The sequence below is a fragment of the Triturus cristatus genome, chromosome 7 (genome assembly GCF_964204655.1).
Source record: "Triturus cristatus chromosome 7, aTriCri1.1, whole genome shotgun sequence".
NCBI classification, from domain to species: domain Eukaryota; kingdom Metazoa; phylum Chordata; class Amphibia; order Caudata; family Salamandridae; genus Triturus; species Triturus cristatus.
This window is the reverse complement of record NC_140590.1, coordinates 1605074956-1605101877: the sequence shown is the minus strand read 5'-3', so window position 1 is coordinate 1605101877 and position 26922 is coordinate 1605074956. Positions and strand designations below refer to the sequence as shown.

Genomic DNA, 26922 nt, shown 5'->3' with positions numbered 1-26922 from the left:
ACCTACCTGTGGAGCCCTGTGCCACTCTTATGTTTTTGTGTTCTGGGATCTCTGAACAGGTAGATCCTCATTTTAGTTGTAAATATGGAAGGGAGAGGGGGAGTGGCTAAAAAATGTGGAACACTTGGGATCTGTTTTAGAGAGGGTTTGGAAGAGGTTTACGAAGGGAAATGCAAATACAAGCACACACCTACTAAAGAATAATCCCATTGCTATTTACAAATTAAACTTCTAAAGTTACACATGTGCCAACTTGCTTTTTGGTGCAGATCCGGAGAGAGCTACCCCCAGTCAATTTTTGACTGACCCTTTTCGGCTTTTGTGGAAGTCTTTTTGAGATTTTTCTCTTGGTGTGGCAGGTTGCCCACTAGGAAGGCAGGCTTCACGTTCTGCAGCACCTGTCATCGACATATGTTGCTGACAAACCTGATTCTCGTTTGCCTCTGCCGCCTCGAGCGGGCCTATGACGTGTCGACCTGGGTCAGCTGCCACACCATGCACGCCAAGTCCTTGAGTGAGCATTCCCTCAAGCTCCTTTCTGCCCGATGTGCAACGCCGCGACGGTCATGATCCCGGTCAGTCACGGAATATCCTCGTCGCACTCCAAGTTGGCAGGTCAGTCCCACAAGTGCAAATAGAGTAAGAAGTTGAAAAGGTCTTCGACTTCGTCCTGTCTGTCGAAGTCATCCGACGTGATGAGGGAGCATGGTTATTCAAGGCCTTACTCTACGGTTGGGCCTGCGTGAGTTTCTGGGAGGGACACCCACCCAACTGTGTAAGTTTTATAAGGCCATGCAGCTCATACTTGGGTGGCATGTCTCCGCTAGTGCGCTTCCGGGGCCTGTAGCGTCAGAAGGGGGCCACCACTGGTCCTACACTCCAGCCCTGGCTCCAGTTCGGCCCCTTAGATCAATGGATGTATCTGGACCGGCGCTGGTCTGACCACCTCGACCTTCCTTGGCGCCGGTCCCGATGCTGACGCCCCCGCACCGCCAGCCCCATTCTCATCCCAGACTCTAATACGGAGCCGAAGGAGCATCATATGACATAGACTCTGGCAGTGACTGTAGCCATGCCTTCTAAGACGGAGCCCAAGCCCTTTTCTTAAGGGCTGGAACTCGGGGAGGATTGGGAGGGGTCTCTGGACCTTGAAGAATACCGGCCACTAGACCCCAACATGCACTGATGTGAGGGATTGGTGGATGCCAGCAGACTGGACACCTCTTCAGATACTGGCATACTCCCTCCTCCTACCGTGGCTATGGAGGAGAAGCTTCTTTTGCTATGGTGGTGAGAAGGGCGCCAATGTCCTCAACCTTAGTTTACCCTCAGTAGAAGTCGAGAATAACATCTTGACAGTTGCTTCAGTTGGTGAGTGCCCTCTTCAAAACCGCTTCTCCCATTTAATGAAGTCCTCACAGACGTCCTACTGGAGACTTGGTCCAGATCCTGCACAGGAGATCCTGTGAACAGGACGATTGCCCTTTGCCACTGCCCTACTCCAGGGGATGCCAACTTCTTCAAGGAACATCCTACCCAAGTGAACTTGGTGGTCCAAGTCTTTACCTCCCTTTTAAATTCTGGAGCACTCTCTACCACTCCACTGGATAGGGAAATCCAAGAGGCTGGACACCTTAAAAAGATGTTTTCTTTCACCAGCCTGGCACTGAGGTCCGTGTACACTGTGTGCCTTTTGGCCCATTACTCTCATGCCCTATGGAATTCAGTTGCACGGGTTCTGCCCATGGTCACTGAGGAGGCTCGGGCGATACTCTCCCAAGCTATGTCGGACGGGAGAGATGCAGCGAAGTTCATGACTCGATGTGGGTTGGATACGACCGACTTGCTTGGTAGAGCGGTTTCTTCATTGGTGGCCTGAGAACTGACTTTTCTGAGGAGATTCAATCATCTCTCATGGACATGCCCACCGCCAATCCCAGTCCACCTTTCGCTCTTTTCGTGGCCACGGAAGGGAACTTACAGCCATTCTTTACTAGCCCAGCCACCACAGCGCACATGCTTTCCAGCCTGTGCATTGCTGAGGACGTGATACCCACAGCAGCCGGGCAGCCAGAAATGTGGCCAGTCCACAAATCCCACAGCAACCGCAGCCTCCAAACCCTTTTAGTTTGCCCTCCCTCCGTCATGGGCGTTTAGTGTGAGGCAGGGTACGCCATCACCTGCTCTGCTGGAGGCCTGTAATATCTGACTGTCTGAAGGGGCTGATACCTCCCCTTCTTCACTACCCCTCCACCCATGCTACCTACTTATGACAGGCTGATGGAGCACCATCCGCCAGGAAGTGATAGCACTCTTAGCCAAGGGAGCCAGAGAAAGCATACCGATGCCAGAAGTTGGTTGTGGTTGTTATTCATTCTGCTTTCTGGTGCCCAAGCAGGATGGAGTACTTTGTCCCATCCTAGACCTGCGCCATCAGTTTCTTCCTCAAGAAGGGAAATTTAAAAATGCTCACGCTTGCTGAAGTCCTTTCTGTTCTGGAACTGGGAGACTGGATGGTAAGCGTTGGCCTTGTGGGCCGTATACTCCACTGCCTGCCCACAGGCGTTACCTGTGGTTAACGGTGGGCCACGAGCTTTTTCAGTTTGCCATGCTTCATTTTGCCCTTCCCAGCGGCCCTTTGGTGTTCACCAAGGTGATGGTGGTGGTGGCAGCTCATCTGAGGAGATCAGGGATGCCAGTCTTCTCTTATCTCTACGACTGGCTGTCTCCCACCTCCAGACTTCGGCAGACCTCCTGCATTCACTTGGGTTCACTATCAACGTGCCAAAGCCACACCTGACTCCTTCTCAGATGCTCCTTTTCATCAGGGCTGTTATGGACACAGTGCTGTTTTGGGCCTATCCTCCCGGATGGTGACTTAATGATATTCAGGCTATGATACCGATGAGGCCTCCTGCATCCTGCTTGTGACACATGCCCGCTGGCATATGTGGCCTCTGTAGTGGGATCTAAAGTTTCAGTGGGCGCAGCTTCGGGGGAGTCGCTCTGACATGGCCCAGATCTCAGAGGGAACTACAAAAGATCTGCAGTGGTGGTTCATGGACACGACTGGGTCAGTGGCAAACCCCTCTGCGTTCCCCAACCAAATCTGACTGTGGTAACCGATGTAACAAGCATTTACAATGCAATGGTCTCGGCATTGTTAAAGTTAGAGCTATTGGCATTGCTCATGACATTATTTTTGTTTATGTTTTTAAAACATTTAAAGAAACGGCATTATTTGGCTCCATATAGCGCCTTATAAACTACCTACGCATGCTGCTGTCACTGCAACACTTTGGTAACTGCTTGAATATCACAGATAAACAAAACACCAAACAAAACACCACAGGCCTTAACAAAACCAGCTTTGAACAAAAGAAGTAGACACAGGTAGGTACACCTTCAACTGACTCTTGACCCTGACTTGAATGTACTCCGAGCAAAAAAACTGTAAATTTTGCTCACTCGTATCCCAAAAGATGGCCCCTTAAATCACATCAGAAGTTAATGTAAATTGCCTAATCTAAGATGGCCGCCGGTTCACGTGACCTCCCTACGGTGGCCAAAGAGGTTCTGGCACAGTCAGGTAAGCAAGATAAACTTCTACACACTATCTAACATGTCAAACTAACTAATATCGTGTGCGATGATCGCACTGCCTGCTTTAAGTTTGAAAACTACAATAAAGCATTGTTCGAGAGAGGCTTGAGGAAAAACGTTCGCGCACTCGCTAACGCTCCACTCGCAATGAACACGCTCCACTCGCAATGAACGGTGTCCCAGGACTCGAGTAAAACACTAGTGTGGCCCAAAATTCAAGCATCAACATGGTACAGCCTCGAGCGTGAAGAGAAAAAAACCTTGCACTCGACATACCATTGAGCACGATGGTCTCGCGCTCCTCAAGCCAGTGGTGGCGCCGTGCACACGCGCTTGTCACCAACGAACATGCCAGCTCGAGCCTCGATCGCAAGGGGACCCGTAATAAAATTAAATTGCCCCCACTAAACAATTGAGCTTCCAAGTGAAAATGACCATTAAATACTTCAGGCAAACAATCTAAGGATTTAAACATGCGTGCAGCGATAAGCGCCAAGTCAGAACAACAATTTCTTTAAAAATGGCAGTAATTTAGACAGATAGTCTATACTAAACACCTTAATGACAAACAAAGAACTTAGACAAACAAGCACACCACCGCCTTTCTCCGAGGCAAAGCAGAAATGCCTCGGAGAAACGCAGTGGCGTTTTCGGATTTGGGGGCGTGTTTCTTTTTCTCTCCTCTTGCCATTGGCTGGAGGAGAGAAAAACACGCCTAAAAAAGGGCGTGGCTAAAAAGTGGAAAGAAGAGCACGGAACACGCCCCCGAATCTGAAAAAGACGGAGCCTATTTGGAGGGACGGCTCTCTCCTCCAATGGCTGGCCTCCGTTTAGGAAGCCAGCCAATGGAGGAGAGGCAAAAAGAGAGGCGGGCTAAATAGCCACTCTAAGAAACATAAGATCTCCGGACTTCCAGTTCTGCCTTCGGCAGACCGGACGGTCCCTCGACCTAAAAACCCGGGTAACAAAAGGTTACCCAGAAACAGAGTGCTCAACCGTGGGAGCCCTGCAGGCTATATTAAACACATTAATACATTTCAATCAAAAGTATAGAATAACTTCAAAGTTAAGCTCATTAATAAATGACAATCTGTTATTTTTGAATCACTAAGTGAAACAGCAATTCGAATAGACGATGATGTAGAAGCAGCTATTGGTTGGATAAATCCCAATGCGTTTCGGGTGTTGTACACCCTTCATAAGGGATAACCGTAAAGGAGTATATATTTTATCATATCATATTGTTTGTGCAAACGTTTTGCAAAGAAACTTCCAACAACAGTCAACAAGAAGCAGCATTATCGGAAGCCAAGAACAGAAAAGAAACCGTGAAGAAACATCTAAAAAAGTTGAGTTAAAAGAACTGGGTAAAAACATGGAAAGTAGAATAAAGCGAATCGCCACCTGCACGTGTCGACAACATCAAGAAAATATGTGAACTGTGTATCACCAAATAAATAAAAAGAGCCTATAAATGCACCATGAGGAAAAAATTACGTGTGTGGGCTGAGGGCAAAGAAAATGTGCACAACGAGTGTCCCAACAGTCACCCTGCCTGTGGAGTTCAAATAATCCAGCACTCCGAATCCCATAATACATTTGAAGTATCGCTTATGGAAGCTGCAACCGGTTAATTCATGCGGCTCCAGAATTATGACCAGAAGACTGCCGTAATCGTCCTGAACTGTTTTCTAAGAACATTCCACTGACTGTGTAGTATCCTGTCCATGTTAATGTTATGCCACTTTCACCACTTGCTCAGCCAGTGGAATGTTGCAGAGATGATGCGTTTAGGAATGTTGGGAGCCTGTGAGTAGAAGTCACAGTTGAGATTGGGCTGAGCAGCATGCTGGCTGCTCCTGGTGGGGCTGATCTACAGAACATGTAACCAACTTCAATAAAACATCCTGAATTACATCTACCTGCGTGGACTTCGTTTCTACATTTATTTGGCGACGAATGGTAACTACCTACATGAAATGGACCTGAAGATGAAACTATCTACAGAATGGACACTCTCAGGCAGCAGAAAGAACAAGATGAGATATCCACAGGTTATGTATAACTGCGACAAATTACAAGGATGTTCTACACAGAACTACAAAGATGTCATCATGGAAGAAAGAAATTTTTCTAATAAAAGCAAAAAAGAAAACCAGAAACTGGTAAAGATGAAGCACTACGCCTCTCAGCCCCACCAGTGTCATCACCATCTGACAGCCCTAGTCCAAGCGTGCTGTGCTCATCTAGATTACCTTTTTGGACTTTTAAATTACCTCTGCTTCTTCTGTCATCCAGCCACATCGTTTTCCTGAAGTCTACTAAGGTCGTATTGACTTTGAGAATGGCACCATATTATCTCTAACGTCATTGTTATGGTTATTCTTTATGGATGTTTCTCTTTATTGCCTCTCCCCTTGATTGGGATATTTCTACTCTCCAAGGAGTGGCTGCACAGCGCTTGTTATTTTTCTGAAAGACCTGCACTGTTGTGTCTCTGCTAGGAGTGCACAAAAAGCAATTGATGTCTTTCTCTTTATTGGTCCCGCTGCCCGCAACATGCATGTGAGTTCCGTTTTGGTGAGACAATTTCTAATTATGATTTTTTTTTTAATTATGTGAAGTGACTTGTGTACTTTGAGGCTCGTGGATCTGTTGTGCATCTTTTGGCATTTAAATGGTGACAAGAGCAAGTTCATGCACACTTTTCTACAATGCTGTTAGGGGTCTGAACCAATGACCTACCCCAAGACGAAAGGGAGGTTAGTAATCGTTAGCTAATATATAGGGGTCTTGGTCCCCTTTCTCAGCAGCTTACCGTACCCATTTCTGGGGATAGGTCATGGGTTCAGACCCATATACATTAGCTAACCATTACTAACCTCCTTTTCGTCTTGGGTTATGTCATGGGTTTCAGTTCCATTTTCTATTACAGGTGTGTTGTATGGGTTTTTGCCCCATTACTACACTGCACAGTATGTGGCCTCTGCATGGTGTTGTCCTTACAAGGGCTATTGTTTCATGGGTCTTAGTCCCATTTTGCACTAGCTCCTCACCCCTTTTCCTCGGGGTAGGGGTTGGTCATGGGTTTTAGTCCCATTTTCACATACGTTGGGTACATCTTTACCCTTACATAAGGTGTGTTTCATGAGTCTCAGTCCCATTTGTTGTTTTTTTCTCAATGTTATGCTTTCTAAATATTACATTGTCAATTTTGTTATGTAATATTATGTTTATATTATATTACTTTGCCAATTTGATAACTGGGTTGGATGAGGGATCTTGTATTTTCTTCTCATCTTCTATCTTCTCGCTTGTTCAGTTCTCCTTGTGATGTCTTTTCTTCTTGTCATCTGTGGATTCTGGACTTTATTCTTGTTGTGACTCTTTCTTTGTCCTCTGTCTTTCCCTTATCGTAGTGCGTTTTTTTGTATTCTTCCTTCCTTTTGAGGTTTCTCTTCCTTCGCCACTTTGTGTATGTCTGGATGTAGTCCAGTGTTTTGTTGTGTTGTGCTAAGCCTTGCCTCCTTGCATGCCTGTCTGGCCAGGAGGTGTGTGGGAGGGGGGAGGAGTAGTCATTGGTGCTTTCACGTCTATCCTCTTTTCGATGTTTTCTTTTGCTGTGTCTTCCTATTCTTTTCTGTTATTTATAGAAGGGAGGGTGGGTTATATTTATCTGTTTATTCATCTGTTGCTTCCTCTTTTTCTTCTCCCACCTTACTTTCTGTATTCCTCTTCGTCTTTCCTCATTTATGGTTCTCCTTTTTCAGTTTACCATCGTAACTGTTTCTGTTATATAAGAAAGGGGGATATGTAGTATCCTGTTCATTTAATGTTATGCCACTTTCATCACTTGCTCAGCCAGTGGAATGTTGCAGTGATGATGCGCTTAGTAATGTTGGGAGCCTGTGAGTAGAAGTCACAGTTGAGATTGGGTTGAGCAGCATGCCTGCGGCTCCTGGTGGGGTTGATCTACAGAACATGTGACCAACTCCATAAAACATCCTGAATTACATCTACCTGGGAGGACTTCGTTACTACACTATGTAAGTGAACAAACCACACAGATCATGAAATCCATGGTTTTGCTTCCAAGAGTGAGCGTAATTACTGATATATCTTCAAAGGAATTTGTAAATTGAGAAATCCGGCCCATCTCAGAAAGTCAGTGCTGAGTTTTCCTCGTTAATGTGGATAAGTATGCCCGATTAACGCAAAGTGCGGAACTCTGTTAAAAGAAGAATTCTCATGCGATTATCAGAATTAATTCCTTAGTGACGTGAAAGAAACGCCTTTGATCTCGTTGTGAGTTCAGCATGCAGTGAAGCTCGGTCTATACCTGCCTTCAAATACCTCAAAAAGGTTACGTTCGTCAGAACAAACATAAAGAATAGATCCAACAGACCTGGTGTATTATGTAAATTCATGTAAGATGTTTATTTTACAAATTCTGTATATAATACATGTGCTGTAAACAAATGACTGTGTGTAAAAAAATATTAATGAAGCAAAAAATACAAACAAGTGTGAGTCTGACATTGACTTGAGTGAATTGCAAATCAAACACAAGTGAAAAACAGAATAGGAGGCATCTCCTACTTACAAATCATGCACAAGGCTAGATGTAATTGAATTACTGTATGGGGGGGGGGAATTCCCCAGTTGAATTACATGAAAGCAAAACAAAGTACATCTGTCACCAATTTCAAGACATCTAAACAATTACAGAAAGCAAGACATCTTTATTTTGTCATTGAAGCCATACATGAAGCCGCAAGGACATTTGATAACATAAACAAGTTTCTCAGAATTGCATTCACATGTATGATGCAGTTTATTGTATTTGCGAGTCGTGGGATGCCACAAAACCTTGCCTGTGATCACATTACCGCAATGGGTGCAATTGTAACATTTATGCATGCCTTTAAATTCATGCTCCTGTCTGATTTTAGGAGAGGAAAGCATTTCTTTGAGATTATGGGAGAATAAGAGAATAAGTAAAGAGGGGTTTTTCCATAAACAGGCTTCTGAAGGCAGGTTCTGTTTGTAGTAACTGCCACCGTCTGTGCACAAAATGTTTAATCTCATGGGCTTTGGTGGAAAATTTCAGTACAAACACCTCTGTTCTTGGGAACTTTCGGACCCTATTTTAACAATGTTTCACGATTCATGGATCAGGATATCCTCGTTGGGTACAGAACTTTTCTGTGGTGGTCACGTAGGCTTGCTGTTAAGATGTAATTCTCTTTTGTGAGAATATTAAATGCATTTCAAGGCACTAGTGTTTTATGTGGGTATAAACAAAGTACCTATATTAAGTACAGCTAATTCTTGAGAATTCCATTGAGTGACAGATGTGTCACTTCTAGGATGCGGTTGGCATCTGGAAGAGGTGCAGATCAGAGGCCTCTGGTCTCCGGCGGAATACGGACTCCGCATCAACCTACTGGAGCTCCGGGCGAGCTGGCTGGCATTAAAAGCCTTTCTGCCCACTTTCAAGGGAAGGCTAGTGCACCTGGACAACACCACTGCCATGTGGTACTGTAACAAACAGGGCAGGGTGAGGCCGTTTGGGCCTGGCTGGAATGTCAGGGCATGTACCTGGTGGTTCAACACCTGGCAGGCTCTCTGAATGGCAGGGTAGACAAACTCAGCTGGATACGCCTAGTGGATCACAAACGGCATCTCTATCTGGAGGTGGTGCATGCTCTCCTTTAGGTGTGGGGCGAGCCTTGGTTAGATCTATTTGCCACTGCCGAGAACACGCAAAGTCAGCAGTTCTGCACAATGGAGTTTCCAAAGCGACCACTCCTGCCCTGAGTTTTTAAGAAGACTAGTAAAGACCGGGCCCAAGTCATCCTTTTGGCTCCACACTGGGCTCGGAGAGTTTGGTATCCCTAGCTGTTGAGCATGTCCACTGGTGCTCCAATCAGGCTGCCTCTTGCAGCAGCAGGGGAGGCTTCTCCACCCGAACCTGTCAATGCTTCAACTTCTTGCATGGAGAATTAGCGTTGACAGTTGATAACTTCCGACCTTCCGCCACAAAGTCAGCACTGTTCTCTTGGAAGCCAGATATCCCTCTTCCAAGACTATACGCCTGCAGTTTAGGTATGTTTCTGGCATGGTATGCATAGAAACAGGTTGACCCTCTTTCTGCTCCCCTCTCTTAGGTCCTTCTCTTTATCCTTTAACTTGCCCAGCAGGGCTCTACTGGGGCACCCTAGAGGGCCATATTTCTGCTATCTCAAACCTTTGTGCTATTGCCTGAGCCATCCCGCTTCAGAATCCACTGTTGTAATATTTCAATCCCTGGTGACAAATCTTTCCACCACATTCGACTCACTCCGGGAGAAATGGCAGACAGATCTCGGCCCCCTTGCCAATGACGATTGGACGGAGGTGTTGGAATCCCCGCAGGGCGCTGCAATAGCTTCTCGCCTAAGACTTATCAAATTCAAATATTTGCACCCCGCTTATTTTACCAGGCACAGGCTGTGGAGGGCGGGACTGATTCCTTCCCTACCGGCCTACGCTGTGGTAATGCGAAAGGCACTTTCATACACACAATTTTGCAATGCGGTGCACTCAATAAATTCTGAAGGGGAGTCACGCCTGCCTTTCTGAGGTGTTGGGGGTGGGATATACCCCTATCGCCAAAGCTTGTCCTACTGCACCTCACAGAAGAAATAGGCTGCAATCATTCTGAAAGGCATTTATTGTTCCCATGTTTCCCATTGGCAAAAAGGGACCTAGCTAAAGCATGGAAGGCCCAGGTTCCACCCAGGCGGGGAGACTGGAAGGCAGATCTTGATTTTTACATGGGCCAGGAGCAACCTATATTGATGGCACAGGGTTGCCCACAGAAGCACCCAAAAATTTGGAAACAATGGGCACACTATAGAGGTCTTTATTTGGAAGCCCTCCCCCCTTCCCCCATGGACTGCAGATGTGGAGGCCCTGAAATAACGGAATTCGAGGGAGGATAATTGTACATTGGACTAAATCATATATGAACTGACTCGATGGGAATGGTATATGGATCATTATAAGTCGTACATAGCAGAAAAGGTTATTATGTTGCGAGCTGGCGTTTATAGGCTCGCTATGTTTGTGTTTGTGAATGTTACTCTGCTGTAATAGAAGTCGACAGATTTGATGTTACAATGCTGAATACATACTACCACAAATATCATGTAAGTAATGTAGTACCTCTGCCTGCGGACTCAATGAAAATGTGTTTTGGAAAAAAAAATCCATTGTTAGAAATATGTTTTTGAAAGATTTGCAACATGTTCCCTCCTTTGCCCTTTCAGTGGGACCTTAATCTGGTCTTAACTTTTTTGACGTGCGCTCTCTTTGAACCATTGCACTATTGTCCTCCGGTTCTTTACCATCAAGAAGGCCTTCCTGGTGGCAATAACATCTGCCAGGAGGGTCAGTGAGCTTCAGACTTTGTCATCCAAGCCTCTCTACCTGAACATCTACGCACACAAGATGGTTCTTCGCACTAGAGCTTTCTTTCTGTCGAAAGTTGTAGCTCCCTTTCATGTAGACAAGTCCATGACCCTGCCTGCTTTTTACACTCCGCCACATCCCTCCAAGGAAGAGGATCCAAAAAGAGCGTTGTTCTAACTTGACCACATGAAAGAGTTCTGGGCGGATGACCAACTCTTCTTGGAGTATGTCGGAGGGAAGAAGGGAAAGGTTGTGCAGAAACGGACTATCATCTGATGGATTGTGCTTTACATTCAAATCTTTTATGGATTGGCCAAGAAGCAACCTCCTGAGAGCTTGCATGCTCATAGCGCCATAGCCACTGCTGCGACCCCTGCGTTAGCACGCAGAGTCCTGTTGCTGGACATCTGCCAGGCAGCAACATAAGTCTCTTTGCTCATGTTCACAAAATATTGCATGTACTGTCCAGTCTGTTGGGATGGGTACTGTGCCTGTTTGGTCCTGCAGGACATTGTACTGTGAACTTCTTTTGCAGGCCCACCTCCAGGGAGGTATTTCTTGTATATCTATTCTAAGGTAAGTAATCTGCGGCTAGAAGTTTCTATCAGATAAACAAGTTACTTACCTTTGCTAACGCCGTATCTGGTAGAGTCTCTATCTAGCCACAGATTCCTTACTGACCAAATCCATTCTCCCCGCTCAACGAACGAATTTCTAGCAACCGGGCTTCCCCCTTTCAGGGCCTTAGTTTTTTCACACCAGTGGTTAGGATCTTTTTGTAACTTTTCACACCAGGAGAGTGGAACTACAAAGAATACTGACAGAAGCGCTCTGGGGTGTCGCCTATAAAGGCACCGCGCACGTCACTTCCGTAGTCGACACCATTGCCACCCCAGAGCCGATGGAGCCCACCTACTGCCACGCAGGGGTACTTACAAAAAATTGGTATGACCCAGAAGTGTCACTAGGACCCGGGTAAATAACAGTACAAGAGAAATTGGTGCTAGCGAAACACAATTTAAAACTAACAATGATTTTATGGTAGCGTCCGTTAAATTACTCAAACAATTCATATTCAACATTGTTTAATCATATTGAACATATTGTAGTATGTTCAAAACACAGAATGTTTTTCAATAAATTATTCCGTGGTGCCCCAAGAAAAGTAAAAGAGGGGTTGGTGCAGCAAAGTGCTGAAGTGAGGGTTTAGGGAAAAAAGGAGGGCAAAACCAGAGAAATTCAGCAGTTCTAGTTACCTGAGCTAACTATAACTTACGCCCCCGCAATGTACTGTTTATGACCCCACATATTACATAATTCATGACATGGTCAGTGACATCACTGATGACCTCACTGATGACATCATCCACAGATCCATTCATACACCCACTCCCACACAACCCCTCGCATACCCATTCACAGACCCATACTAGTACTCCCAAACCCCCTCCCTGATCCATAGACTCCCACATCAACTCACTGTCACACAACCCTTAACTTGCCCATACAGCCACTCATGCACCCACTCACCATTACATCCACTCACAAATCCAGTCATAGACATACAAACATTTACACACCTGCTCATACTCGCAAACAGCCACTCACACACTGAATCAGTGACTCATACAGATACTCACGCACCTACTTACCTATAGTTCTCCAGTATTGAATCTTTCATTGATTCACATGCTTGTATCTTCCCCGTCATCATGGTGGGAGTCTCACGGTATAACAAATAGATAGCAGTATAAAGAAAAAAAACTGCACTAATACCATAGAAATGCCTTATACTAGGTAAGCCAGTACCATCATTATATGGTCCAAATATTGACCAATGAGAAGCCAGCCCTGCGATCACAATCCCCAGCAGAGCCACCATACCTCCGATTTCCAACCGCCGTTGTGTGAGAAAGAGTCTCCATAAGCTGTGCTCAGTTTGTTTCCTTGGTGAACTTTTGACCTGTTATTTCGCAGCAGTTTTGACCTGAAACTGAGGTATTGCCTTTTTTCTACAGTAAAGTGTCTGACCGCTATAAGACGCTGTTCAGACCTTCTAGATCTTGTGTGAAGGCCAGACTGTTCTCGGAGGACCCCCACAAAGATTTCTTATACTGCCTTCATCCTAAGCATGTCCCTAAGGAGCGCGAGCATTGTAGGACCTTTCCGGCAAAAACTCTGAGGGATAAGGAGGCATGTTTGGTGTTATGGCTTCAAAAGAAGAAGGCCATGTCTGACTCTGGTTCAGAGGAGGAAAAGGCTCATTCCACTCCAAAAAGAAAGGTGAAGCCTTCTGAGTCGAAGACTGTAAAAAACAAAGATTAGTAAATCTAAGGACAAGGAGTCTGCATCCTCTTCAGTGCCTCACACTCCTCACTAGAAAACTACGTAGACGAAGGCTCCGTCGTCGGACCTGTCGACGAAAGTGAAGATGTCTATGGTGCTTACGCCGACGAAGACGTCGACGACCGCGTCGTCGACTGTAACTCTGACAACGACAGCTTCGTCGATGGCAATTTCGACGACGACACTGTTGACGACTGTTCTGACGATGACCTTGTCGACGACTACCTCGTTGATGACTACTCCATCGACGGCCTCGTCGACGACGGCTCCGTCAATGACGACTTTCAAGTCTCCACTTTCTCCAAGAGCGGTGACGTCTATCTCTATTAAAAGGTATCCTCCGTCGACGGAAAGAAAGATCCCTGTCGATACCTGAAGCAGGAAAGCCTTCAGCAGAGGTTTTACAAAAATTTTGCCACTTACTCCATCTAATTTGCTTGAAATGCAGGAGTCCGAGGAAGATGATCCTTATGGGGTCGCTTACAGTCCATCTCAACTCAAAATAAGAAGCCAAGACACTGATGAGGAGGAATACCAGGAACAATCCGAAGTAGTACAAGAGGACTTCTTTTTCAAAGATCGCCTTCTGTCCAGTGTGAACAGATATGAATCTTTTCAGGATTCTTACGAGTATGAGGAGGAAGAGGCTATCCCCCCCCCCCCCCCCAAGGGAAGACTCTATATCCATGCCAATATCTTTGGTAACGGATCTATGACATATGATTACAGATTACTACCGACGCTTCCCGGAAGCCAGTGGTCCCTCGTCTGACACCACAAGTAAAACGCACAGCGCAACCCAGGCTGTGAAGGTACAAACACCTCAAACCTCGCAGAAGCTACCACCTCCGAAGGTGATAACCATCAGAGACAACTATGTAGAAAGCAAAGCAGAAGACCAACCAGAGGAAGAAGAATTAACACAGGACGAGCCTGTGGGCGAATAATGGGACCAATATATTGCTACATCATCTTCCTCCCTGTCGCCTTTTCCAGCAAGCTCCCCGCTAGAGGATATCTGTGGATTTCACGAGCTCATGGGAAGAGCCTCAAAACGATTTGATCTCCCTCCTTCCAGTAAAAGAAACAGAATGTTTCTTATATGACTTCAAAGATTCTGCCAGGAAGTCAATCAGGACAATCCCTGTGGTCAATTTATATATGGGAAGAAGGCTTAAAAATTATGAGAAACCCAGCTTCCATTTCAGACTCGATCCCGAGAGTTGAAAAGAAATATAAAGCCCCGGAATCGTCCCTGGCATGCTTGATAGGTCATCCCAGACCGGATTCAGTAGTGATGCAGGCGGCTCAATGCTGTTCAAAAAACCCGGCAATGGCTTGCTCAGCACCTCCAGACAAAGATGGAAGAAAACTGGATGGCGCAGGAAAATGTTTTGTGGTCATGGCGGCCGCGTCTGTCAAAGCCTCTAATGTGCTGGCTATAGTCAGTCGATACGATAGACAAATGTGGTCAGATCTGGCACCTTTATTATTCTATCTTCCGGAAGACAAGAAGAGGCCGTACAGATCCTTCAAGATGGGGCCTGAGCGGCCTCTGAGATCGACATAGCCATGGATATATCTGCAGTGGCTTTTAGACAGATGGCAGGAGCTGTGGCACGCCGCAGGTAGGGCTGGCTGAAGGCCACCTCGTTCAGACCAGAAGTGCAAGCAAAAATTGTCGATATGCCCTTCGATGGGGAGAATCTCTTTGGAAAGCATGTGGAAGATGCCCTTCAAGGGATTAAAAAGGATACAGATACGGCTCGAGCCTTAGGGTCTCTGCAACAGAACAGATTCCAGTCCTTTCGGGGCAGAGCAACAGGAGGTCTTTATCAACAAAGACCATCTTTTCAATCATATCAGTACCAGCCTTACCAACAGCAGGGGTATTGGCAGTTTTCCAATACGCAACGATTTCGATCATCTAGTGCCTCTTATCAACAGCAGACGAACAGAAGAAAGTCCTCTGCAAGGGGAAAACCTCAGGACTCTAATAGGAGACAGTGACAATCTCAAGGTGCCAACCACCTCGATATCAACCAATCCTCACCGGACCCATTACCTCTCTTGCTTTTACCACCAATGGTTGTCAATAACATCAGACAGATTGGTGTTGGACATTATTCATCATTGTCGCACCCTAGACTTCGTCCAAAGACCACCGGACCGACCTCCTGCTCCCAGAAAACAGCAGCATCTTTTGACCCTAAAGAGAGAGATCCTTTCTCTTCTCATAAAAGGGGCAATAGAGGAGGTCCCTTGTCTACAACGAGGGAAAGGATTCTACTCGCATTCTTTCCTTATACGGAAAAAATAGACTCCAAAGTGGAGACAGGTGAAGGATCTACGAGGTTTAAACAAATTTATCAGGAAACAGTCTTTCTGAATGTTAACCCTGCAAGCCATATTGCTGATGCTGAACAGAGGAGAGTATATGACATCTTTAGATCTATTAGATGCATACTTCCATATTTCAATACACGTCAAGCACAGACGGTATCTCGGGTTTGTAGTGGCAGGGCGCCACTACCGGATCAGAGTGTTGCCCTTTGGTCTCCGGTCCGCGCCAAGAGTGTTCACAAAGTGCATGCCTCCAGTGGCGGCACAATTACGTCGGCAAGGTCACCAGGCATATCCATATCTGGACGATTGGCTGGTCAAGGGCCCATCGTATCCGGACACTCGAGAATCATTGCAAAGTTGCATGAACCTTTTTGTATCCCTGGGTTAGTTCCGTCTCAGACTCTCCAATTTCTGGGGGCTGTATTGAAAATAAGAGAAGCAAAGGCATACCCATCGAAGGAGCGCATTCAGAAAGTCTTGAAAATTAGTTCTCAGTTGAGAAAAAGAAAGTTCGCTTCAGTGAGGATATTCAAGCCCATGCTGTGGATGCTTTCATCCTTCATCCCTCTAGTCCCGAATTGCCACCTTCACACGAGGCCTCTTCAAGAACTTCTTGACCTACAATGGGTGCAGCATCAAGGATCTTTCGAAGATCTGATAGTCCTCAATCCTCTGATAAAGAAAGCTCAGTCATGGTGGGGGATAATTATTATTTTTTTTTTTTTGGAAGGCCTACTCTTCGAGCTACAATCTCCCAGTTATGTAATGACAACAGACGCCTCCCTACAGGGATGGGGAGCACATCTACAAGACCTGGAAATACAAGGCCATTGGAACAAACAGGACGCAAAGCTGCACATCAATCTGTTAGAACTCAAAGCAATGTTTTTAGGCCAACAAGCATTTCTGCCTAGAATTCAAGATTCCCCAGTCCTAGTCAGAACGGACAGTACGACAACTATGTTTTATCTGCTAAAACAAGGAGGAACGAGATCGAAACCCTTGTCTGCACAAGCACAAGGAATCTGGCGGTGGCTCCTAAAGCACAATATCACTCTACAAGTTCAGCATGTCCCAGGGATTCGCAACACGCGAGCAGACTCGCTAAGCAGATCAACATCCCTATGTCACGAATGGGAACTGGATCACGGTCAACTACTGCAAATATTCCGACTCTGGGGCACCCCAGGATTAGACCTGTTTGCCACTCGAAACAACAAAAAATGCAAACCGTTTGCCAGCAGATTCACTCAACGAGGCTCATGGCGGAATGCTCTTCACCTTCGCTGGACAGGGATGTTTGCGTATGCATTTCCTCCTTTCCCTTTGATTCTGTAAGTACTCAGGAAAATGAGATTGGAACCATGTCACTTGATCCTCATAGCCCCGGCTTGGCAGAGACAGTTCTGGTTCTCGGAGCTTCTACAGATGTCGGTGGCTCCCCGGGTGCAATTTCCTCTGATGCACGATCTGAATTCAATGAACAAGGGTCAGGTGCTTCATCCACAATTAGACTCACTAAATTTATCAGCCTGGAACCTCATGAGTAATAATTCAATTCTCTAAATATCCCTCAATAATGCCAAGATATTCTCTTTCACGCTCGGGCAGTGTCTACCAATAAGACATATGCGGCAAAGTGGAAAAGGTTTCGTCAATGGTGTTTGGATCAAGCTTTGCACCCCTTGCTATCATCTACAGAACAATTTCTTCCATATCTCTTGAATTTAGCCAAAGCAGGGCTTTCTCACGCATGGGTGAAGATGCATCTTGCGCAATCTCAAGATATCGCAGAAGACTAACACAGCCATCACTTTGGTCTCAGAGAGTGATTAAAGAGTTCATGAAGGGTCTTTTTAGGGTATTCCTTCCAATAAAACGGCCCTCAGTGCCTTGGCAGCTTAACACAGCTGATAAAGTCACCTTTTGAACCGATTCACAAGGCTGACCTGAAATTCGTATCCTGGAAAGTGGCTTTACTCCTGGCTCTGACGTCAGCCAGAAGAGTCAGTGAGATTCAGGCTTTTTCTATAGCAGAACCTTTTTTACAGTTCAAAGCAGACCGAGTAATACCCAGAACGAATCCAAAATTCATTCAAAAAGTTCCAACATCTTTTCACCTTAAGGAACCCATTGTTTTATCTACATATTTTAAAGATCCATCTTCTACAGCAGAAAGATCTCTTCACACATTGGATATCAAAAGATGTCTAAAATTTTATATAGACAGGACAAAATTCTTTAGAAAAACAGATCAACTGTTAATCGCGTTCGCTGCCCCCAGGAAAGGTTTGGCATTATCAAGAACTAGTATTTCCAGATGGATAGCCTCCGCTATTACTTTCTGTCACAAAAAGGCTGGAAGGCCTCTACCCTCGGCAGTTCGAGCTCATTCAACAAGAAAGATGGCTATTTCTGCCGCATTGTTCACGGGAGTATCGCTCCCGGACATTTGCAGAGCGGCAACGTGGTCAAATGTCCATACATTTACCAAACACTACTGTCTTGACACTGCGTGGAAAGTTGATTCAACAGTGGAACAAGCGGTGCTGCGCCGACTGTTTCTTTAAGGTATTTTCATACATTTGAAAGAATGCTGTTTGTTCTGGTGGTGAAAATATATGTGATTTATTGGTGTAAAACTCATAACATGTTTATGCTTATAAATGGTACAGTTGACTATTGTACATGCTGAGACACACAATCCAATCTATAATCTAGAAGATCTGGTAGTCTTTGGAAAAGACACTATTTGATGATTCGTAAATAAAAGTTTCTACCTGTGAAATGCTTTTCATGGAGGAGATACTGCTTTCTATTCTGATACAAGCATGTGAATCTATGAAAGATTCGATACTGGAGAAAAAACAAGTTACTTACCTGTACACTGTGCTTCTCCAGTATCTTTATCTTTCATAGATTAACATGCAGCCCACCCGGCTCCCCGTTTCTAAGGTAGAACACTTTTACCTCTTGATACTTCCTTGGCTCAGACTAGGGCTGGAAATCTGAGGTATGGTGGCTCTGCTGGGTATTGTGATCTCAGGGCTGGCTTCTCATTGGTCGGTATTTGGACCATATAATGATGGTACTGGGTTACTAAGTATAAGGCATTTCTATGGTATTAGTGCAGTTTTTTTACTTTATACTGCTATCTATTTGTTCTACCGTGAGACTCCCACCATGACGACTGGCAAGATGCAAGCATGTGAATCTATAAAAGATATCAATACTGGAGAACCACAGTGTACAGGTAACTTGTTTTTTACTCACCCATCCAGTTACTCGTACACCCACTCACTCATACATATACCAACACGTACTCATCTATATAGTCACTGACACAAGCACACACTCGCCCATACAGCCACTCTCAAATTCACTCACCGATAGTCACTCACCCATATACTACTAATGCACCCACTCACTCAGACATACAGCCACTCACACACCCCATCACTCCCCTATACAGCCTCTCATATCCTCACTCACCTGTACATCACTCACACAGTGCACTGACAGTCACTCACTCACCCTGTTATGTTTCCTAACCTAGGCCTAAGTAGCAAACCAACCTTTTACCTACATTTGTCCTACTTTGTTTTGCATAACGGTTCTAGCAATAACCTTTGACCCAGTTATGTGCTGAATAAATGTTGATTGATTTCCTTGAAACTAGTCTAATTTAATATGCAGGAGGATTCTTAGTATCGTATCTTAATCCCCTACGCATGCCTCTGTACAAAAGTAATCGCTATCTTCATCCTTAGACGAAAGGACTACTTTGCATAGTTACATTTATTGATTTAGGCTCATCTACATAATTGTACTCCCAACCTATCGCTTGTGGTAGAACCCCAGAGGCTACCCTTTTGGTATAAAAGAACCGCACTTTCACCAGGTAACCAGAGGAGACGCTTCTACGTTAACACTGACACGGAGATCCCTGCACGCTGAGGCTTCAACACGCAGCGGTCTGACATCCCTTGCGGGGTGTCCAACTCGTGACGAAGATGGTGTCCTTCATTCCCTCCCATCAGGTAATGGGGTTGGTTCTTTCCTAGGGGATTCTTGGCTTCACACCCGCATACATGCCTGGTACATTGAGGTACATTTAGGTGGGGTACGCATAGTAGGAGTACGCCAAGATTACTGTTTTTAGGTCGAGCCTAAACAGCGCTTGCGCTGTAGCCAATCTGTTGTATCTACTTTGTGGGGTCTGACTCCTCCTTTGCTTAGGATTGGCTTATCTGTGTGTCATTTAAAAATGCTAGTGTGTTAATGGCTGATGGGTGCTGCATGTCTCACCTTTTTAAAAAAGTTAACTCCCATGAAGTATTGCCTCGGGAGCGAGCAGTGGTGCGCACCTGCGTGCATGCCTTTCTTGTTATTTTTTTCCATATTGCTGCCGGCCCCGCCTTCCAAACCTTCCTGGGCTCTGCCACTTCCTCACTGTCTGCCTGTGTTTCCTCCGTGTGGAAGTTGCTTGTCTTTCTTGATTTCTGTCTTTGTGTTCGAGGCATATGAGCTGCAGATTGTACACTTAGCATAGATCGCCATCTGGTGTTGGGCCCGGATGTTTGCAGTTTGTTTTTCTTCTTGGACAGTCTTTGGAAGTCACGAGTTTGGTGACTCCTCCTTCGGTCCGTACTGCGCATGGGCTTCGGCTCCATCCTCAGATTGTTTTTTTCCGCCATCGGGCTCGGATGTGATACTTCGTGCTCCGGCTTCGAACTTCTACGGTTCCAGCCTCGACGGAAAATCCTCGTATCTTCGAGTTTCTTCATCATCATCTTCATCTCTCGAAGCGGCACTTTTCTCCATCCCGTACATCGGCACCGGCCTTCGGGCCCTCCTCGACTCCGGTCCCGGCCGATGGAAAGGACTCCGTTCAAAAAGTGCCCAAAATGTGGGTCTAAATTTCCCCACACCGACCTCCATCAGGTGTGTAATCTTTGCCTCTCTCCAGAACACGAGGCCAGAGACTGCCCCGCCTGTAAGTCTTTTCGATCGAAGAAAACCATCCGGGATCGAAAAGCTCGACGCACCATGGCGCACTCATCGTCTGCAGCTCCACCGGACATCTTCGGAGACGGCGCCGAAGCTTCGGGGCAAACACACACCGAGCAGGAAGAAGACGTCGTCAGCGCTTCCGAAGCCGACGACTCCGACGTGGAGGACATCACACCGGCGCAGCGGGCCGTGAGTACTGTGCCCCCTCCCACCCCCGCGCCCAAAACCAAAGAGACTCAGGTTACTCCCTCGCCTGCCGGCCTGGGCAAAACCAAGACCAAAGCTTCGATCACCCCACCTTCGGGCTCGGTGTCGAAGCATCCAAAGTCTCACGGCAGCTCGGGGTCGAGCCAGCCGACGCCCGGTGCCGAAAAACAGCATCCGGCACCGAAGAAAGCAATATCCAGCTCGACTCCGAAGCCACCGGTGCCGAAGCCTGGACTCTCGGTGCCGACCAAACACCAACATAAATCTGTCGGCACCGACGCTCCGACGCCAAACTCCTTCGACGCCGAAAAAACAGGAGGCCCCAAAAAAGCATGGCGCACACAAACCATCGAAGCCCTCGGCTCCGAAATCACCGGTGCCGACGGACGATTCGACGCCACTGGCTCTGTTTACACCAGACCCTCTACAAAAGACTCTGTCCAAAGATCCAAAGACTGGACTATTGACTTTAATTATCAAGAAAAGACGCCTTGATACTCAGGCTCCTCCTCCACCACCCAAAAGGAAGGACTCTGCTACTTCTCCCCTCAGAGTGCCCTCCCCACTACCGCCTCCCCTACCTCCTCCACCACCTCCACCCCCTCCCCCTCCCAGGTCTCCGCCACCTCCACCTCACTACGATCCGGCCCCATCCCCAGATCCGGATGATGGGGACCCGGACAATTGCCCGGCGGACGTCCCAATGGATCCCACTCCACCAGGGACCCCAGACCCATGGGAGGATTACAATAACCCTGATATACCAGATATACCTCAGGACGACCTATACCCATCCAGGCCGTCTCCTCCAGAGGACTCCTTAGGGTTTCATCATTTAGTGCAGAGAGCAGCACACTACCATGGGGTGGACATGCACAGTGAACCAGTGGAAGAAGACTTCCTACTGGACACATTTGACATACAAGACAAATCCACTTCTATTTTACCCATGCTTAAGGGTGTCACCAAGCACGCTACAGAGGTGTTCAAAGACCCTGTCAGGGCCAGAGTACTGAACCCTAGAATAGAGAAGAAGTACAAAGCGGCACCCACAGACCCTGCATACATTAAGGGCCCTGCTCCCCTAGATTCCCTAGTTGTCTCCACAGCTAGAAAGCGGGCTAACTCCCAATCCTCAGGAGAAGCCCCACCGCCAGACAAGGAATCTAAACTTCTGGACGCGTCTGGTAAACGCACCGCCTCCCAAGCTGCAAACATATGGCGCATTGCAAACACACAAGCACTGCTTGCGCGATATGACAGAGCACACTATGACGAACTAGAGGCTCTTATGCAGCACCTTCCAGAAAAACACAAGCGCAAGGCTCATGACCTGATACAGGAGGGTAAACTAATTACAAACACCTCCATTAAGTGTGCCCTCGATGCAGCCGACACTGCTTCTAGAGCCATAAATACAAGTGTCCTGCTTCGTCGCCATGCCTGGCTCAGGATCTCAGGGTTCAAGCCTGAAGTCCAGGCGTCCATACTCAATCACCCCTTTGACCAGCAAACTCTCTTTGGGCCAAAGGTAGACGAAGCGCTGGAAAAGATGAAAAAGGACACAGACACAGCAAAGTCTATGGGGGCACTCCAAACACAAGCCTCTAAACGTTCTTTTCGACGCTCGTCCTTTCGTGGCACAGGCAGAGGCTCCTCCACCGATAACGCCTCTACCTCCTACAAGTCCCCTCCTCAAAATACCTTTTCAAAGGGCAATCAAAGGGGTGGTTACAGAGGCAACAACAATAAGGGCAGGGGCAAAACCAACAACACCCGTTCTGCCACCCCACCCGCACAATGACTCCCCTCCGCTCCCCCCAGACCATCCCACTCCGGTCGGGGGCAGACTACAAGACTTTATCCACACATGGGAGTCCATAACATCGGACAAATGGGTGACCCAAATCATTCGGTCAGGGTACTGTCTCGAACTAACATCTACCCCACCCAATATCCCGCCAAGGCACCGTCCAATGTCTCAAGAACACTCCACACTGCTCAAACAAGAGGTACTCTCACTCCTCCAAAAACACGCTATAGAGCAGGTCCCCGTCAATCAACAAAATCTAGGGGTCTACTCCCTATATTTCTTAATACCAAAGAAAGACGGGACCCTCAGACCCATTCTCGACCTCCGGCCTCTAAATGCCTACATACATTCAGACCATTTTCACATGGTCACCCTACAACAAGTCCTCCCACTCCTCTGCCAGGGAGACTTTCTCACAACCTTGGATCTGAAAGACGCATACTTTCACATTCCAATACACCCCTCTCACAGGAAATACCTCAGGTTTGTGGTGGACGGGCAACATTACCAATTCACGGTTCTCCCCTTCGGGGTCACCACCGCACCACGGGTGTTTACCAAATGCCTAGCAGTAGTAGCAGCACACCTCAGACGTCAACATATTCACGTCTTCCCTTACCTAGACGACTGGCTGATAAAAGCCGCGTCCTACGACCAATGTGTGCAACATACAAACAGCACCATCCAACTGCTCCACCAGCTAGGCTTCACGGTGAACTACCAAAAGTCCCACCTCATACCATCTCACACAAAGCAATATCTCGGGGCCACTATAGACACCTCCAAGGGTATTGCCTATCCAAACTCAGCGAGAATCACAAGCATTCAAGCCTTACGCAAAACATTCCTTCCTCAACACTCTCTTCCAGCAAGAGTGTTTATGAAGCTCATAGGAATGATGGCGTCTTGCATCTTCATAGTGCCCCATGCAAGACTCCACATGCGTCCACTTCAAGAGTGCCTAGCACAACAGTGGAACCAGGCCCAGGGTCAGCTGACGGATCTGGTGTTGGTGGACGGCCGCACACATCACTCTCTGCAGTGGTGGAACACCACAAACCTTTCCAAAGGGCGGCCGTTCCTGGACCCGGTTCCTCAGGTGATTCTAACAGCGGACGCATCGCTCTCCGGCTGGGGAGCGCACCTCCTACACCTCACCATGCAAGGTCTATGGACGCCACAGCAAAAATCGCTCCACATCAACCATCTGGAGCTCTTGGCGATCTTTCTAGCCCTAAAATCTTTCCAAAAACAGATTTCTGGCAAAGCAGTCCTCATTCGCACAGACAACATGACTGCGATGTATTATATACAAAAACAGGGGGGGACACACTCTCCCCAGCTCTCCCGCTTAGCCCAGAGCATATGGAGATGGGCAATTCCCCAAAACATCTTTCTCCTGGCACAGCACGTTCCAGGCGTACAAAACACCATGGCAGATCTGCTCAGCAGACAAACGCAACAACTACACGAATGGGAACTGCATCCACAAGTTCTTCACCCATTCTTCCAACAGTGGGGGCATCCTCAGATAGACCTCTTCGCCACCCACGAAAACAAAAAATGCCCAAGCTTCGCCGCCAGATACCCACACCCATTGTCCAAGGGCAATGCGATATGGATGAACTGGTCAGGCAGATTTGCATACGCCTTTCCACCTCTCCCACTAATTCCATTAGTGGTCAGGAAGCTACAACAGCACTCCCTCACACTCATTCTGGTAGCTCCCACGTGGGCCAGGCAGCCGTGGTACACCACGCTACTACAACTATCAGTGGTGCCACATCAAAAACTGCACCTATCCCCATGCCTCCTAACCCAGAACCATGGAGAAATCAGGCACCCGGACCCAGCTCAGCTCAACCTGGCGATCTGGCTCTTGAGATCTTAGAATTCGGATACCTTAACCTTCCCCCTGATTGCATGAACATCATCATGGAAGCCAGACGTCCTACCACTAGAGCATGCTATGCCGCAAAGTGGAAAAGATTTGTAATTTACTGCCGTAATAATACAATCAACCCTCTAGATGCATCCATACAGCACATCATATGCTATCTGCTCCATCTTCACAGGTGTAACCTGGCATATTCATCCATACGCCTACACCTAGCAGCGATCGCTACTTATCTACAAAACAGACAGCATTTATCACTCTTCAGAGTGCCCGCTATTAAAGCCTTCATGGAAGGCCTTAAACGAGTAATTCCTCCCAGGGCACCGCCTTCCCCTGTATGGAATATAAATTTAGTTCTCACACGACTAATGGGTCCGCCCTTCGAACCAATGCACAAATGTGAGCTACAGTTTCTCACCTGGAAAACAGCTTTCCTTGTAGCTATCACTTCCCTTAGAAGGGTTGGTGAAATACAAGCGTTCACCATACAGGAACCCTACATACAAATGCATCACAGCAAGGTCATACTTCGCACAAATCCGAAGTTTCTGCCCAAAGTCATTTCCCCCTTCCATCTCAATCAATCAGTGGAATTACCTGTCTTCTTTTCGCAACCCCAATCTGTTGCGGAAAGGGCCTTACACACACTTGATGTGAAAAGGGCGTTGCTATACTACATACAAAGAACGCAACCCTTCAGGAAGACTAAACAATTGTTCGTTTCCTTCTCTCCACCACATAAAGGCAACCCCATTTCAAAATCAGGGATAGCTAGGTGGATTGTAAAATGCATACAAATTTGCTATCAAAAGGCAAAGAGAACACTATCTGTTCCTCCTAAAGCCCACTCTACAAGAAAGTTAGGGGCTTCTACGGCTTTTCTAGGGAATATACCCTTAGATGACATCTGCAAAGCAGCCACATGGTCTACACCGCACACCTTCACAAAACACTACTGTGTAGATGTGCATTCCAAGCAGCAAGCTAGGGTGGGCCAGGCTGTACTAAACACACTTTTTCAAACAGCTGCAACGGATACCGGTGGTCGCCGCTAAGGTTGGGTACTGCTATATAATCTATGCTAAGTGTACAATCTGCAGCTCATATGCCTCAAACGGAATATGCTACTTACCAGTATGCATCTGTTCTTGGCATGTAGAGCTGCAGAGTTGTACACGCCCACCCGCCTCCCCGGCTACCTGTATCCGTTCCAGTACATCTTATTTAGATACTACACACATGGGTTTCTCACTGTGATTACCAAGCTCCATCATTTCCCTGTTGGCGAAAAACAATCTGAGGATGGAGCCGAAGCCCATGCGCAGTACGGACCGAAGGAGGAGTCACCAAACTCGTGACTTCCAAAGACTGTCCAAGAAGAAAAACAAACTGCAAACATCCGGGCCCGACACCAGATGGCGATCTATGCTAAGTGTACAACTCTGCAGCTCTACATGCCAAGAACAGATGCATACTGGTAAGTAGCATATTCCTTTCTTTTTATACCGGTTTCCCTCGCCCTTTACTCATACAAACCAGACGTTCTCTGATGCCCCTTGTGTCATCATTTTTAGGTCTTGCCAGACCCAGCGCATGCGCTTGTCTGGCGAGACTTTTAGGGAGGGCTCAAAAAATGCTACCATGGCCAACCTAGAGCTTCAGTGCATGTGCGCGAGCGCGCGCTTAGGAGCAGAGGCGCCATATGGCAAACCTCGTCATGCTCATTAAGCGCCCGCGATCACTTTCACTTTCGTCCGCGATTATTTTCGCGGCTCCCCTTTGATGTTCTCCGTGAGCCGCGCGGCCAATGGTTGTATAGTTTTTTCTTTTCTTAATTTAGAGCACATGAGCATTCGCAAATTTGATGAATATGGAAAGGCTTTGTTAGTCTGCTGTTTTTAGTAATGGGGTAACTGCAGATGGTTACTACCTCCCAAAACACCGTACAAGTTAAGCAACCAACAAAAACATTTTTAATTCCATTTGTGGGAGGCCAAGTGGGTCTTTGGATACGTAATTTAAGGCCTGCATCAGAAATAGCTTAGAAAGCACTGGCTCCCTCATTCACATTGGTGCATACCTGCCTAAAGCATCCACACGATTCAACCATCCATTACTCGCCAGGTGCATACCATTGCTTCATTATAATTTTAACATGGCTGCTTAACCTCCCCCTTGGGTTGTGGGCTCTCGTGAAATTGTTCTTTAGTTGAGTCGAGCTACAAATGAATCCTGCAGTTTT

General features: G+C 46.8%; 1 protein-coding gene across 1 annotated transcript in view; it reads left to right on the top strand.

Moving 5' to 3' along the window:
• Nucleotides 1–26922, top strand: part of SYCP2 (synaptonemal complex protein 2) — a 4998961-nt gene that overhangs the window by 163598 nt on the left and 4808441 nt on the right. The window lies entirely within an intron of this gene.